General features: G+C 35.4%; 2 long non-coding RNA genes across 2 annotated transcripts in view; both read left to right on the top strand.

The window, feature by feature from the left end:
- Positions 1-15,516, top strand: part of LOC113689193 (uncharacterized) — a 118,596-nt gene that overhangs the window by 79,638 nt on the left and 23,442 nt on the right. The gene's annotated exons all lie outside the window — the stretch shown is intronic.
- LOC140009432 (uncharacterized) lies at positions 73-12,443 on the top strand. The gene is made up of 2 exons (XR_011816853.1): positions 73-1,389; positions 12,220-12,443. It is a non-coding gene; the product is annotated as an uncharacterized lncRNA (long non-coding RNA).

Genomic DNA, 15,516 nt, shown 5'->3' on the forward strand with positions numbered 1-15,516 from the left:
AATAAGAAATTTCACGTTAAGACCAAAACCAATAACTTTTATGTACAAAATAAAAAGAATTGTGCTAAACTATTAAATTTCTAATTTTGTTTCATTAAATTCATATTTCGAAGGTAAATTATTTCATTTATTTAACAATTAAACCTCTTTGAATTCCGATAGCTAATCTTAAGCGTTAACAATGATTAAGTTAATAAATGTTGATATAAATGGATAAACGAATATCAAGAACGTCAAATTTTCATATTAAGGTCAAACTTGATTTTAATAGTTTAAAATAATTAGGTAATAATGTTAAATGTTAATAGGAACTCTCGCGTTAAGATGAAAACCAATGAATTTTCGATAAATATGATTCTAATATATTAAACATGCTTAAGGCGTGAAAATTCGATAAATATATCCTTATCTTTCTTTGTTTTCAAATAAGTGCGTAAAAATAATTTTTATGTGCAAATTGACACCCTTGGATTAAATTATTATTCCACTTGACTTTATATTATTAAATCGATAAATTTCGAGTTAGACTAACTCTATTCCTTGAGAAATAATAATTGGAAATACTAATAACTAATTTAATCGCTAAATAATATAAGAATTACTAGGAACCTTAATGTTCAAGTTTAATCGATAATTATTCGATAAAAATGGTTTAGGTATATTAGCGTATAATTAGGCGTTCAAATCACGCTTGGGGATAATTTTTTTAGAATTAAGTTAGAATTGAGAAATTAAGTTGAGGTTAGGAAGCAAAGTGAAAAGACTAAAATGCCCTTACATTTCCATGCAAACCAAACAAACCCTCTGACAGCAAATTCAATCACCGCAACTACCGGCCAATCACATTTTTGCTAAATCGATACGCAATCGATTCCTACACGCAATCTCTGATCCAAAACAGCGGCACCTTATACCATACTTTCCATTTCATATCACAAAACCGCGATACCATCCCACTCCATCTTCATTCCTATATCACAAAACACCTTCACACTCCACCCTCTTGCACACCCAACCCCCTTAACCGCGCCTATTTCTTCACTTCAACCTCGCACAACCAGTTCCATTTCCTCACACCGTGAGCATTGACCAAGAGTGAGAGAGGGAGAGCTTCACCTCGTGATCATCGACGAGAGAGAGAGAGAGAGCTGCACCTTGCAGCCGAGAGGAAAGAAAGAAAAATCGCGAGCTGAATCTTCTCTGGTCTGTCCGTGAGTTTGAGGGAAGAAAGGAGAGAGCAAGTGGAAGTCGTGGGAGCTGCTGATCGTCACCACCTTCATCAGTCCCAGCCGCAACTATTGCAACCAGAACCAGCACTTCAGGCCTTGCGCGCGTGCCGAGAGGAAGAAAAAAATTCAGCTCTGCCGTGTGGGTGAGTTGCACTGTGAGGTAATTTCTGGACCATTTTAGGTTGATCAAGAGGTAGATTGAGCCATCTAGGGGCATGCATGTATTGTTTGTGCAATCGGATGATGAAATCAAAGCATTAGAAAAATCTGTTTTGGAAGTAAATGGTTTTGCCGAAAAGCTGAAGTGGAGATGCAGCTTTAATTCTGTTTCCCTGATGCAATCTGAATGTATATATGTGTTTCCCTAACTTAAGACAAGATGATTAAACTGTGAATGCAGCTCATTTGCTCGGTTAAGCAAGAAATAAAGATGAACAAGAAAATCTGTTGCATGCAAGATCATCCGAGAATAGTCGTAGGAATTTCTGGAATTGTGGATGTTTATAGCTGCTGACCGAACTTGCTCTGAACTAGATATGATAAGTAACTTTATTGGGTAGCCTCGCATGTCAATTTTGGGTGCCTAATATAATGATCCAGCCAGGGAAAAGTTTACATCTTATGACCATTAGCTGCTGGCATTTTTTTTTGTGATAGCCGAGAGCTTGACTTGAATAATGCAGCCTTAATTGGTTTAATCCTGTTGTTCTGAGCTTATAACCGTGATTAGCTGGGTAATAACAAGATAAGTAAGCTTTTCATGTAGTTAATTAATTGGGTTAAAACAGAAAAATTAATTGAAACAGAAATCCGCTGCATGCTTGATCATCCGAGGATAGCTGGAAAATTTCTGGAATTTTGGAGATAATTATAACTGTGATTTGAACTCGATTTCTGAACTGGAAATGTTTATTTTCTAGCTAAGTAATTGCATGAGGAAGTTGAGAGTTTAAAAGCATGTTTTAACCAAGAAAATAAAATGAAAACAGAAAGTTTCTTCATGCATGTTCAACCGTGACTAGTTGGACAGATTTCTGGATTTTTCTCGATGATTTTAGTTGCTGAATGAATCTGGTTTTGAAGTGAATTTTTTAATAGCTAGCTAAGTGTTTACATGCTGAATTTGAGTACCTAACACCATGTTTAAACCAAGGGAAAATTTGATCTAAAAAGTATTTGGTTGCTGGAAAATTTTGGAAGCCACAAGGGTTGAACCAGAAATTTTAGTTTGTTTTTGGAAGTTTAATTGGTTTCTGGAACGTTATTTTATTTTTCCCTTGGGATATAATGGTTTAGAAATACAGAGGAGTTGTAAGTTTTAAGTTGTGCAAGTTGTTTAGTAATGAAATATTTGATAAATTGGAAGATGGAACCAAAAATGTTAGTGTATACATGCCGGAATTTCTTTTGTGGTAGCCGAAGGGTGAGTTGGAATCTTAGCTTGGTTTTTAAATATTTCTTTGAATCATGATGGATGGAAATGCCTGGAATATGTTGTTTTGGAGTTTTATAAGAAATGTATGGATGGTTGAATAAAAACATTTTGGTGTTAAAAGAGAAAAAGGAGTTTTTCACAAGTGGAAAATGAAATTTCAGATTTTCGGATGTCCTTGACCAGTCTCAGTAAAATGCATGTATCTTGGTGTAGGAAAATCCGTTTAAGGCGCCGTCAGTGGCATTTGAAACTAGATTCATGGGCCTTTGTTCTGTAGAAATTTCATATTTTTCCTCCATATGTACTGCTGTCCGTGACTCCTCAAAGTAGACTGTCCTGCTTGAATGTCCTGTTTCTTTATGAAACTGAATTTTTGACTTGGATCGAACATTTAGCTTATTTGTGGTTTGAATTCTTGATTGAATTGTGGTTGGAAGTGATTGATGTTGTCAAGGGCTAATGATTGATGAAGCCCTTGGTCATTTGAATGGTTTTATAAATATTAAAGAGTGATGAACTTTGATTGCTGGAATTTCTTGAAGGCCTTACCTTCATTTTTGATTTAGTTAAGATGTGATATAAGCTTGCCGAAACCAAGTGCTAATGATTGATGAAGCCTTGGTCATTCATTTTATTTTTATCAGAAATGCATTTGTTGAAATCTAGGGCTAATGATTGACGAAGCCCTAGTAATTTGCTATGTGATTTTTGCCATATTTTGATCCATACTATGATTTCGAAACGGGATCGGAGCTGTGGAAATTGTATCGACCTTGCGAACTCGAGTAACTGTGATCAAATTAATCAAAAATATTTTCCAGCTAGTATTAGATTATAAAACTCAATATCTAGTGTTTCGCCTAAAACTTTCCAAACCAATAATTTCCTTTAGCTCAAACTAGCCTTGATAGCTATAGTAATTAAATTCTATAGCTTTTGAAAACCCTAAGTTTTATATATATGTTCCTATCAATCATTAGCTAATATTAAACTTAGGGTAACAGTAGCTAAGTATATCTGGAACATAGGACAATACACTCGCGCACTCGTGATTATATATTTAACATATATATACACAGAGTTATAATCATATAACTCTAATTTAAAGTATACTAATGGTATACTTAGATTGATATGATTATATTAATGGTATACTTAGATTATATTAAGTGTATCATTAAGATTATATGGTATACTTAAGTATAGCTTATGTATACCATTAATCTATATGGTATTAATTTAATACAAATTAGATTGTAAATTAGATTATAAATTAATGATATGATTATATTAATGGTATACTATATAGATTATATTATAATATACATCAATACGTATTCTAATATGGTATATTATAGATAATGGTATATTAAGTATAAATACTTAAATCTAATGACATAATTTATAATCTAAATTAATACCATAAATTATAATATAGATTATATTAAGTGTATAATCCATTAGTATATAGCTTATGTATATACTTAAGTATATCAAACATAAAGTTATTTAATGATAAATACTACTGTATCAATTACATATACTAATGGTATTGTGTAATACTTGAAATACTATATGTTAGCTTATATGTGATTTCTAATATTAGTATATGTAATTGAAGTAACCGAATAGCAATACTTGTTCCTCACATCATATGTAAGGGGTATATTACCCCACGTATCCAAAAACTCAAGAATTATCAGAGCTATATTAATACAATGTAGGACTAATAACTCCAACAGATTTCCTTTATTGAAGGCATTATCTACCTAATATTAGCTAGTCTAGGGCCAGAGGTTACCTCGGTTTGAGGCTTAGCTCACACGACAATGAGCTGCAGAAATTTTCCTCTCAGCTTGCTATCGCTCTTGGGGTTTGGTTGTTGCAGCACCGCAGCTCACTAGCTCTCCCTCTCTTGCTCACACGCGAACTGGAGGTGGTGGTCCTGGTTGGATGTTGCAGTTGCGGTGGAGTTGCTGGAAACGGGTGCAGCTGGTTGAGGTGAAGAAAATGGTCACAGCTGGTGGAGGTGAAGGTGCAGAAAAGGATTGAACTCACGCGGTGTCTCTTTCTTTCTTCCCTCAAGCTCGCAGACAGAACCGAAAATGTGGCAGCTCGCAGTTTTCTTTCCTTGCTCTCATATGCAGAATGCCGCTCTCTCTCCTTCCCCTCGGTCGATGATTACAAGGTGAGGAATGTTGTTGTGGTTTGGGGCTGAGGTAAAAATGGAGAGGAAATGGTTTTCGGTGAGTTTGTGCAGAGAAGGAAATGAGGTTTGGTGAAGGGTGGTGTCTCGGTATCAAGAAAGGAAGTGGTTTGCGGTTTGCTTGTGCAGAGAAGGAATTGGAATTGCGGTTTGTGTTTGTGAAATAGAGAGGATGGTATTGTGGTGCCGCGATTTAAGGAAAGGATTGCGTATAAGAATTGGTTGCGTATCGAATTGGTAATAGCTGCGGTGATTGGATTTGCGGTCAGAAGTCTTGTTTGGTTTGCATGGAAATGTAAGGGCATTTTAGTCTTTTCACTTTGCTCCCTAACCTCAACTTAATTTCTCAATTCCAACTTAATTCTAAAAATTATCCCCAAGTGTGATTTGAACGCCTAATTATAACCTAATATACCTAAACCATTTCTATCGAATAATTATCGATTAAACTTGGATATTAACGTTCCTAGTAATTCTTATATTACTTAGCGATTAAATTAGTTATTAGAATTTCCAATTATTATTTCTCACGAAATAGAGTTAGTCTAACTCGAAATGTGTGTATATGGAGCTCCTGGGGTCATTAAATTTCTCATTGTTTTGCTAACTATTATCACATATAACAATACACTAATCAAAATGCTATCTTATTGTTTATGTATAGTGCATTATTACATATAACTATTGTTCAAATTTTCTCTACATATTAACCAGTCGATGTGTATCACATATAATCACATAGTAGACTTTAATGGCATTTTCGAAATGTGTAACTCGAAAATGATCAAGTCTACCATATACATTAACTCGAAATGTGTCGTTCCATTTTCATATAAAAGAAAATGGAATTGAAGTACTCTGAGCTTATAGCTGTGATTAATTAGCTAATTACAAGATGTTTAAGAGATTGCATGTGATGATTAAGCACTCGGATGATGCAATCAAGGCATGAGAAAATCTGATTCTGGGAGAAAATGTTTCTGCCGAGAGTGGATTAGAAATTGCAGCTTTATTTTTGTTCCCCTGTGACAATCTGAGCTTAATGCTGTGTTTAACCAATCATAAACAAGAAGATTAAGCTAATTAGGGGCATGCATGTATTGTTTATGCAGTCGGTTGATGAAATCAAAACTCTAGAAAAATCTGTTTTGCAGACAAATGATGTTGCCGAGAACTTGTTCTGATTAATGCAGCTTAATTCGGTTTAATTAATCACAGCTATAAGCTCAGAGTACTTCAATTCCATTTTCTTTTATATGAAAATGGAACGACACATTTCGAGTTAATGTATATGGTAGACTTGATCATTTTCGAGTTACACATTTCGAAAATGCCATTAAAGTCTACTATGTGATTATATGTGATACACATCGACTGGTTAATATGTAGAGAAAATTTGAACAATAGTTATATGTAATAATGCACTATACATAAACAATAAGATAGCATTTTGATTAGTGTATTGTTATATGTGATAATAGTTAGCAAAACAATGAGAAATTTAATGACCCCAGGAGCTCCATATACACACATTTCGAGTTAGACTAACTCTATTTCGTGAGAAATAATAATTGGAAATTCTAATAACTAATTTAATCGCTAAGTAATATAAGAATTACTAGGAACGTTAATATCCAAGTTTAATCGATAATTATTCGATAGAAATGGTTTAGGTATATTAGGTTATAATTAGGCGTTCAAATCACACTTGGGGATAATTTTTAGAATTAAGTTGGAATTGAGAAATTAAGTTGAGGTTAGGGAGCAAAGTGAAAAGACTAAAATGTCCTTACATTTCCATGCAAACCAAACAATACTTCTGACCGCAAATCCAATCACCGCAGCTATTACCAATTCGATACGCAACCAATTCTTATACGCAATCCTTTCCTTAAACCGCGGCACCACAATACCATCCTCTCTATTTCACAAACACAAACCGCAATTCCAATTCCTTCTCTGCACAAGCAAACCGCAAACCACTTCCTTTCTTGATACCGAGACACCACCCTTCACCAAACCTCATTTCCTTCTCTGCACAAACTCACCGAAAACCATTTCCTCTCCATTTTTACCTCAGCCCCAAACCACAACAACATTCCTCACCTTGTAATCATCGACCGAGGGGAAGGAGAGAGAGCGGCATTCTGCATATGAGAGCAAGGAAAGAAAACTGCGAGCTGCCACATTTTCGGTTCTGTCTGCGAGCTTGAGGGAAGAAAGAAAGAGACACCGCGTGAGTTCAATCCTTTTCTGCACCTTCACCTCCACCAGCTGTGACCATTTTCTTCACCTCAACCAGCTGCACCCGTTTCCAGCAACTCCACCGCAACTGCAACATCCAACCAGGACCACCACCTCCAGTTCGCGTGTGAGCAAGAGAGGGAGAGCTAGTGAGCTGCGGTGCTGCAACAACCAAACCCCAAGAGCGATAGCAAGCTGAGAGGAAAATTTCTGCAGCTCATTGTCGTGTGAGCTAAGCCTCAAACCGAGGTAACCTCTGGCCCTAGACTAGCTAATATTAGGTAGATGATGCTGATTAAAAGCTTGCATGTAACGGTTAGCCACTTGGATGATGGGTTAAGGCACCAGAAATTCTGATTATGAAAAGAAAATGGAATTGCCGTGAGCTTGAATCAGAAATGCAGACTTGATCATTGCTTATAGCTAATATGAGCTATATTAGTGTTTTGCTAACGACTTTAATGGTATGATTAGTAGACTTTTAAGAATTGAGAAATAATGGAGCTAATGCACTATACATAAACAATGAGATTGCATTTTGATTAGTGTATTGTTATATGTGATAATAGTTATATGTGATTGTAAAGTCTACTATACACTAATCAATTAAAGTCTACATATTTGATGCTGTGGGTTATTAATAGGAAAATGATAATCTTAATTCCTTTAATCGTTATTGATGCTGTGGCGACTCCACTTCCCCCTAAGGCGAACCAAAGGGTTGGCGGGCCGTCCCATGCATGAATCACCTACATTTGAGATTCCTACCCAACATACATATCTAATATCCCCAACCATAGACTTTTTGTTCCACACCTAACAAGCCAATCCCCACAGTCCGAGAACCTTTTCCCGGTTTGAGCTCGATAAGAGCTCTGATACCAACTGTGACGCCCCCCACTTTTCCCCAGGGCGAACCCAAGGGTATCCGCGGGACGCCTGCCCAGCTCTCGCCAGGACTCAAGACAAATCAAATCGAACTTAACGATACATACCAAATACTACGAGTCAAAATAAAGAAAAGTCGCTTCCTTAACTAAATATTTAAATCTTACATCATGTCCACAAAAGATACATCAAGTTCCAAAATGCAACCATTAAAAGTCGACTACACATTTAATACATATGTAATGGAGAAAATGCCATTAAAGTCTACTATACACAAATCAATTATATAATAATTGATTCCAATTATTATATGGAGATTGCAACGAGTTAGCTACACTTGATCATTGTTGAAGCTATATTAGTCATTGGAGGTATGATTCTTTCTTTTATTTGTCTATCTAAGGTTCTCAGTGACCTAGTACCGTACACACTTTTTGCAAAACCCTAGATTCATAAGATAGAATCAAAGTTTGACTACTAATTGGGTAAATAGAAATTGTGATATATGGATCGGAGGGTGTAAGTTAGTGATTAATTTGAAAGGCATGACTCTTAAGGGGTATGACTATTATCCAAAGTGTGAATTTCGAGGACGAAATTCTTTTAAGGAGGGGAGGATGTGAGGACCCGAAATTTTTTATTTTTTATTTTATCGAATATTAGTAGTTTGTTTAAATATTTATTTACTCATTTTTCTCCAAATTATTTATTTCGATCATTTAAAATCCATTTATATGGAACGACGCCTCTTTTATATTTTTAAAAGCGTTTTGTTGAAAAAATTCACTTTTCGAAAACTCGTTTAGTTCGGAACAACGAGTGCACGTTTTTCGAGACTATATTTGAATCGAGAGTGTATTAATATTGGAGAATTAAGAACGATCAATAATAGATTAAGAAAGGTTAATTGAGGAATTAATACTCAATTCACGTGAGTACTCGTAAAATTATTATTTTTAAACCCCTAATTTTGGCTCAATTAATTATCTATTTGGATTTTTGCCCCGAATATTATTTTCTATCCTTATTAGACCTAAATATATGGTTTTATAGTTTCGTTATATTTTTAAAGTGTCTCGTTTCAAAAATTATTTTCTTAGAAGCTTGTTTAGTGAAAAAGTGAAAACGTGTCTGAAAACTTTAGCCAATTAGGAGTACAATAAGCTCGGAAATTTGGAGACATGTACAATGGTTCTAAAATAGGTAAATTTAGATTTAAGTACTCAAGTGATAGTTGGTGGTACGATCGTTATAAGAATTTCTCGAAAGTTTCATTTTATTGCGCCTAAATTGGGAATACGTGTTTTCACGTTTGGACCATTATTTTGGGACAATTAAGAATGAATAATATTTATATGAATGTAAGTGCCCTAGAGGTTTAGTGCACTAGTGTAACAAACGTAAGAGAAATCGAACATGAAACGTGCGCGTAGGGCACTAGTTGTAATTGATTTGACGTATTTAAAATATTAGACGTCAAGCGTCTTTTGTACGCAAAGGAAACCAGAACCGCATCTCATTTCTTCTAGCTGCAATGGACGGATAGCTTCAGCCGTAACAGCTTCACCATTCCTTCTACAAATTCACCAAATCACTACCAAAGCCTCCATAGATTCAACCAAAACTTCACATACACTTAACTCTACACTTGGACAACACCTTAAGCTGAAAAAGGGAGGAGCTTCACGGTTTTCTTCAGGCTTCAAAGGGACCGAAATTTTCTGATTTGAACAACCATCAAAGTAGGTAATGATCAACTACCTTAAACTTGTCTTATGGAGGTTGATTTATGCATTTGAGCTGAAATCTTCACTTTAGTAGCTTGTATTGTTGGAAAAAAAGTGGGCTCTATGAATTCCCACTCTTGGGTTGTTGCTGATTTTGTGCTTGATGAAGTTTATGATATCGGATCAGTGTTTAAGTTAGTGATTTGTTGAAGGAAAACTGCTGGAAACTCACGTTGAGTGCAATGGCCAAGTTTGACCATTTTGCCCCTGGTTGTTCGGCCACTTTACTGCAGATATTTGAGGATTTAATGGCTTGATTGTGTTGTTTACATGTTGTAGAAGTTGTGTACAAAATTTCGTTGAAAAATATTGAGTTTTGGTTGATCAAAAGAATTTATTTTCCAAAGTTAGTAATCTGGAAACGGTTGCCGTCGTAACCAGACAAGTGTTCGTGTTTCGTCCATAACTCCGTACTCCGATGTCGAAATCGAGTACCGTTAGCGGCATTTGAAACTAGACGTTCCCATGTTTCCAACGGTGTATAATGTACATTCTGGTTCCATGTGTGTGAACCGCACCATTCATCTGAATTCAGCTGTCCTGTTTCTCCGTTCTGCCGAAATGATTTGATGATGCTGCGACTTTAGGCTTAATTTCGAACCAGTTGCATGCTGAAACTTGAAACGATTTCTTCTGTGAAATTTTATCCCTGTGAATTTATTTTCTAACACTATCAACTATTCCCAATTCCGAGTTAAATTAAGGGAGTTATGATCAAAATACGGCGACTGCCTCATTTTTTAAAATCTTAGATTTGGACAGATTGCCTTAAGGATTTTTCCAAACTTTGGTCGATTGATTAACCACCTTCCCGAAGGTATTTTTCCATGAAATTTGATAGGGAGATACCTTTCATATAGGAGTATTATACTTAAAAATTTGGTATCAATCCAAGTTCGTTTCGATACTTAACTAAAAGTCCAAAGTCGGAACCAAATCTGGAAATTTGTTAACAGTCTTGAAATTTACCCAACTTTGAGCTACCATATCTTGGTGCTCGAAACTCCGATTCTCGATCCGCTTGTTCTGTCCTAAACCTTACTTGCACCTCTAATTGAGCTACAAATTTCAAGGGCTGGTTTGCAACGAGTGAATTCTGCTGAATTTTCAAAGTTAGCAAAAAACCAACCCCGACTCAATCCTGGGTGATTTGGAACAGCAACTTTAAGCTCATTTTTGAACACCTTCCACTTAGATTCATGGAAAAGTGTCTTCTAAGAACTTTTAGTACTTTGGAATAGGTTTCCAACGGTACCAAGTTTTCCAATTTTCGACATGTGGAATCTGAGATACGATTTTTTTCAAAATATCGTATCAAAACTGAAATTTTCTGAATTTCAAGGAAATGGAGTTTTTCAAGTATTCCTTATTCTTTCGATAATACTTGAATGTTTATGCTTGATTTCCAAGATAACAAAACTCGATTGCTCTTGTACATTAAGAAACTCCACTTGAACCTCGATTTACTAGTAATTGAGGTTCATTTTCATGAAATTTCCCCAGATTGTACTAGTGCACAATCTTCCTTGATAATTGGGATGTGTGAATGATAATTCACTATTAAATGCTCAGGCGCTCAAGAGGACCTTCCAGAGGATCTCACTGGAGACGCCTAAACCATCATTTGAACTCGCTACTTGAATCACTGTGAGTGTCAAGTGCATGAACTTGTTGTTAAGTGGTTATCTGTTTCTTATCCGTTATGTAAATTTGAAATTTTGAGACGAGGGTGTACTTTATCGCACTCGTTCTCTTTCAAATGAAATTATATTCGAATTTTGCTATGTGAATTCGTATCCGACTTGTACATGGTAATGTGGATGTGATTTGTACTTGTGATTCGTATATGTGATCCGTATTTGTGATTCCTATTTGGAATCGTCGATTTGAGCGTTGCTCATCGACTTATATTCGTATTCGTATTCATATTCGGGGGACGCCCAAAACTCGTTGGCTAACTTTGCGAATCGAGCCAGTATGGGCTTGGTCGATAAGCTTAGCAAACCATGAGATATTCGTAGAGTATGATCTATTGGAGAGATCTTGCTCGGCATTACTCGTGCAGTATTGCCATGATATACTTGAGTATTATCAAAAACTTTGATGAGCGGGCCCGGTAAGGGGGTGTAACGGTGACGGGATTCGAAGAAAAGTGGTGTATCTACGGATTTGATACTTATGTGGTTGACGGAGTGTCAACGTGAGATGTGATCAAGATTTCGACTCGACTACGTGAAATTTAGCTCCTGATAGCTACAGTATCCTTGAATTATTTCTGTTTATTTTTCCTATTCGAAATGTGAATTATTCGAATTTGATAGCCTTACCTATAATGTAATTGTTGTTGCTACTTGGATTATGTGTTTGCATGTGTGTTTTCTTGGCCTCACTGAGTATTGGCTCATCCTATTAGTTTGTTTTCCTTAACAGGTTGGATTGGAAGATTTTGGTAAAGCCGACTAGATTATACTTTTGATTGGAATCGGGGCTGTAAATGTGTAGTCGACTTTTAATGGTTGCATTTTGGAACTTGATGTATCTTTTGTGGACATGATGTAAGATTTAAATATTTAGTTAAGGAAGCGACTTTTCTTTATTTTGACTCGTAGTATTTGGTATGTATCGTTAAGTTCGATTTGATTTGTCTTGAGTCCTGGCGAGAGCTGGGCAGGCGTCCCGCGGATACCCTTGGGTTCGCCCTTGGGAGAAGTGGGGGGCGTCACAGTTGGTATCAGAGCTATAAGTCTACTATAAGGCTTAATCTACTATACACATATAACTTTATATGTAGCTATTAACATACGATTTTAAAACTAAGAAACATAGTTACTTGGACGGTTATTAACTATTATATTAACTCGAAATGTGTGTATATGGTCGAGAGTGCAAGGCTGCAAGTTAGAGACTTTCATGCTAAGAAGAGGGGCACTTCTAGTAACCCTTCGGGACAGGCAGATAAGAGTGCCCTACCTTTTAAAAAGGGAAAAGGAACGGGTGAAGTGGAGATATCTAACATGCCAAAAGGGACTCAATCAAGAGGAGATCGCAATGGACGAGGTCAATCGAGAGGGACACCTCCAAGTGGTCAATCTGTGGCTCCCCAAGTCGTTTGTGGTTATTGTGGCAAGCTCAACCATACAGAGAATGATTGTTTTAGGAAACAAGGGAAGTGCTTGTATTGTGGTAGTACCGAGCACCAGATATCGAAATGCCCGACCGTACCTAAAGAAGGCGGTAATACCCAAAGGCCTGAAAAGTCAGCCGCTAAGCAGCCTAGTGTTGGAGGAAGTCGATCTAATGCACCAGCTAGGGTTTATGCATTAGGCTATCAACATGTTTCCGATTCTACTAAAGTCATTGGAGGTATGATTCTTTCTTTTATTTGTCTATCTAAGGTTCTCAGTGACCTAGTACCGTACACACTTTTTGCAAAACCCTAGATTCATAAGATAGAATCAAAGTTTGACTACTAATTGGGTAAATAGAAATTGTGATATATGGATCGGAGGGTGTAAGTTAGTGATTAATTTGAAAGGCATGACTCTTAAGGGGTATGACTATTATCCAAAGTGTGAATTTCGAGGACGAAATTCTTTTAAGGAGGGGAGGATGTGAGGACCCGAAATTTTTTATTTTTTATTTTATCGAATATTAGTAGTTTGTTTAAATATTTATTTACTCATTTTTCTCCAAATTATTTATTTCGATCATTTAAAATCCATTTATATGGAACGACGCCTCTTTTATATTTTTAAAAGCGTTTTGTTGAAAAAATTCACTTTTCGAAAACTCGTTTAGTTCGGAACAACGAGTGCACGAGTTTTATACTAATGGTATACTTAGATTATATGATTAATTTAATCTTGATAGGACATATATGGAACATATAGATTACAATCCATCAATCTAAGTATTATAATCTTGATACAGCATTAAATCTAAGTATTAATTTATGTATACTTATGTATATAGCTTATGTATACTTAATGATACACTTAGTATACCATAGGACAATTTAACATATAATCATTATGATCATTAATTTATAATCTAATTTACAATCTAATTTGTATTAAATTAATACCATATAGATTAATGGTATACATAAGCTATACTTAAGTATACCATATAATCTTAATGAAACACTTAATATAATCTAAGTATACCATTAATATAATCATATCAATCTAAATATACCATTATCTACTATAATCGTATATGAGTAGGGACATAATCTATATAATACACATAGATTATAAATATAGATTATAATCGTATAGTGTACCATTATCTACTATAATCGTATATGTTACTAAATGGAACTATATTGTTTTATAATCATTATAATCTGTGTAACTCAAGATTGGCTTAGTCTAAAATTCTTGAGTTTATATGAACCAGTTAATGTGTGTATATGTACTTGAGGATTTAAGGTTATAATGGCTTTGATACTTGTTATACTCTTTGATAACTCATTAAAATTATACGCTTAAATTATATTATATGTATGCACTCATATCAATTCTTGATTTAGCTGGGGTGATGCTAGTGTTGAGGTCATTGCATTTTTTTGTATGACTACATGCAGTCTACTTTATACGAGGATAACAGTCTTGAAATTTGGTATAATGTGTACTACTAATATACACATTATAGTTAACTTGACACTCACAGTGATTCAAGTAGCGAGTTCAAATGATGGTTTAGGCGTCTCCCGTGAGATCCTCTGGAAGGTTGGCGACCCCAGATTGAAACTCAAGATGTGATACAATTCCTGGATAAAGTTAGTTCAAATTATAAGGGGTATATTACTAATGGTAATGTATATTTAGCTATACTTATATTATGTACGAATCTATGGAGGTTTGGTTGTGATTTTTGTGAGATTTGTAGAAGGAAATGGTGAAGAGCTGCGGCTGTGCTATCCGTCCATTGCAGTAGCAGAAATGAAATGTGATTCGGATGCCTTTGCGTACAAAAGACGCTTGACGTCTAATATTTTAAGTACGTAAAATTTTAATTGCAACTAGTGCCCTACGCGCGCGTTTTGTGTTCGATTTCTCTCACGTTTGTTGCACTAGTGCACTAAACCTCTAGGACCCGCGTTAGTCATGTATTGTTACATGACTAACTGTGAGTATAGTAGATTATATAGTAACATAATTAGAGTGAAATACTTAATACCAGATTAATGGAGAATGTATATGTGTATTTATAATCTATGTGTATTTATATGTACATAAACTCGTATTATGTTACCAGAAATAATCCTATGTCAGAGTTGGTATCAGAGCTCTTATCGAGCTCAAACCGGGAAAAGGTTCTCGGACTGTGGGGATTGGCTTGTTAGCTGTGGAACAAAAAGTCTATGGTTGGGGATCACATATAAAGTTTATTAACGATTACTATACGTTACATATAGTCGACATATGTTAATCACGATTTGTATAATTACAAATCTATAATAACAGCATAATCGTATACACATAATACGATTATATAATATTAAAGTTGACCCTGTCTACACATTTACAGCCCCGATTCCAATCAAAAGTATAATCTAGTCGGCTTTACCAAAATCTTCCAATCCAACCTGTTAAGGAAAACAAACTAATAGGATGAGCCAATACTCAGTGAGGCCAAGAAAACACACATGCAAACACATAATCCAAGTAGCAACAACAATTACATTGTAGGTAAGGCTATCAAATTCGAATAATTCACATT

The sequence above is a fragment of the Coffea arabica genome, chromosome 1e (assembly GCF_036785885.1).
Source record: "Coffea arabica cultivar ET-39 chromosome 1e, Coffea Arabica ET-39 HiFi, whole genome shotgun sequence".
NCBI classification, from domain to species: domain Eukaryota; kingdom Viridiplantae; phylum Streptophyta; class Magnoliopsida; order Gentianales; family Rubiaceae; genus Coffea; species Coffea arabica.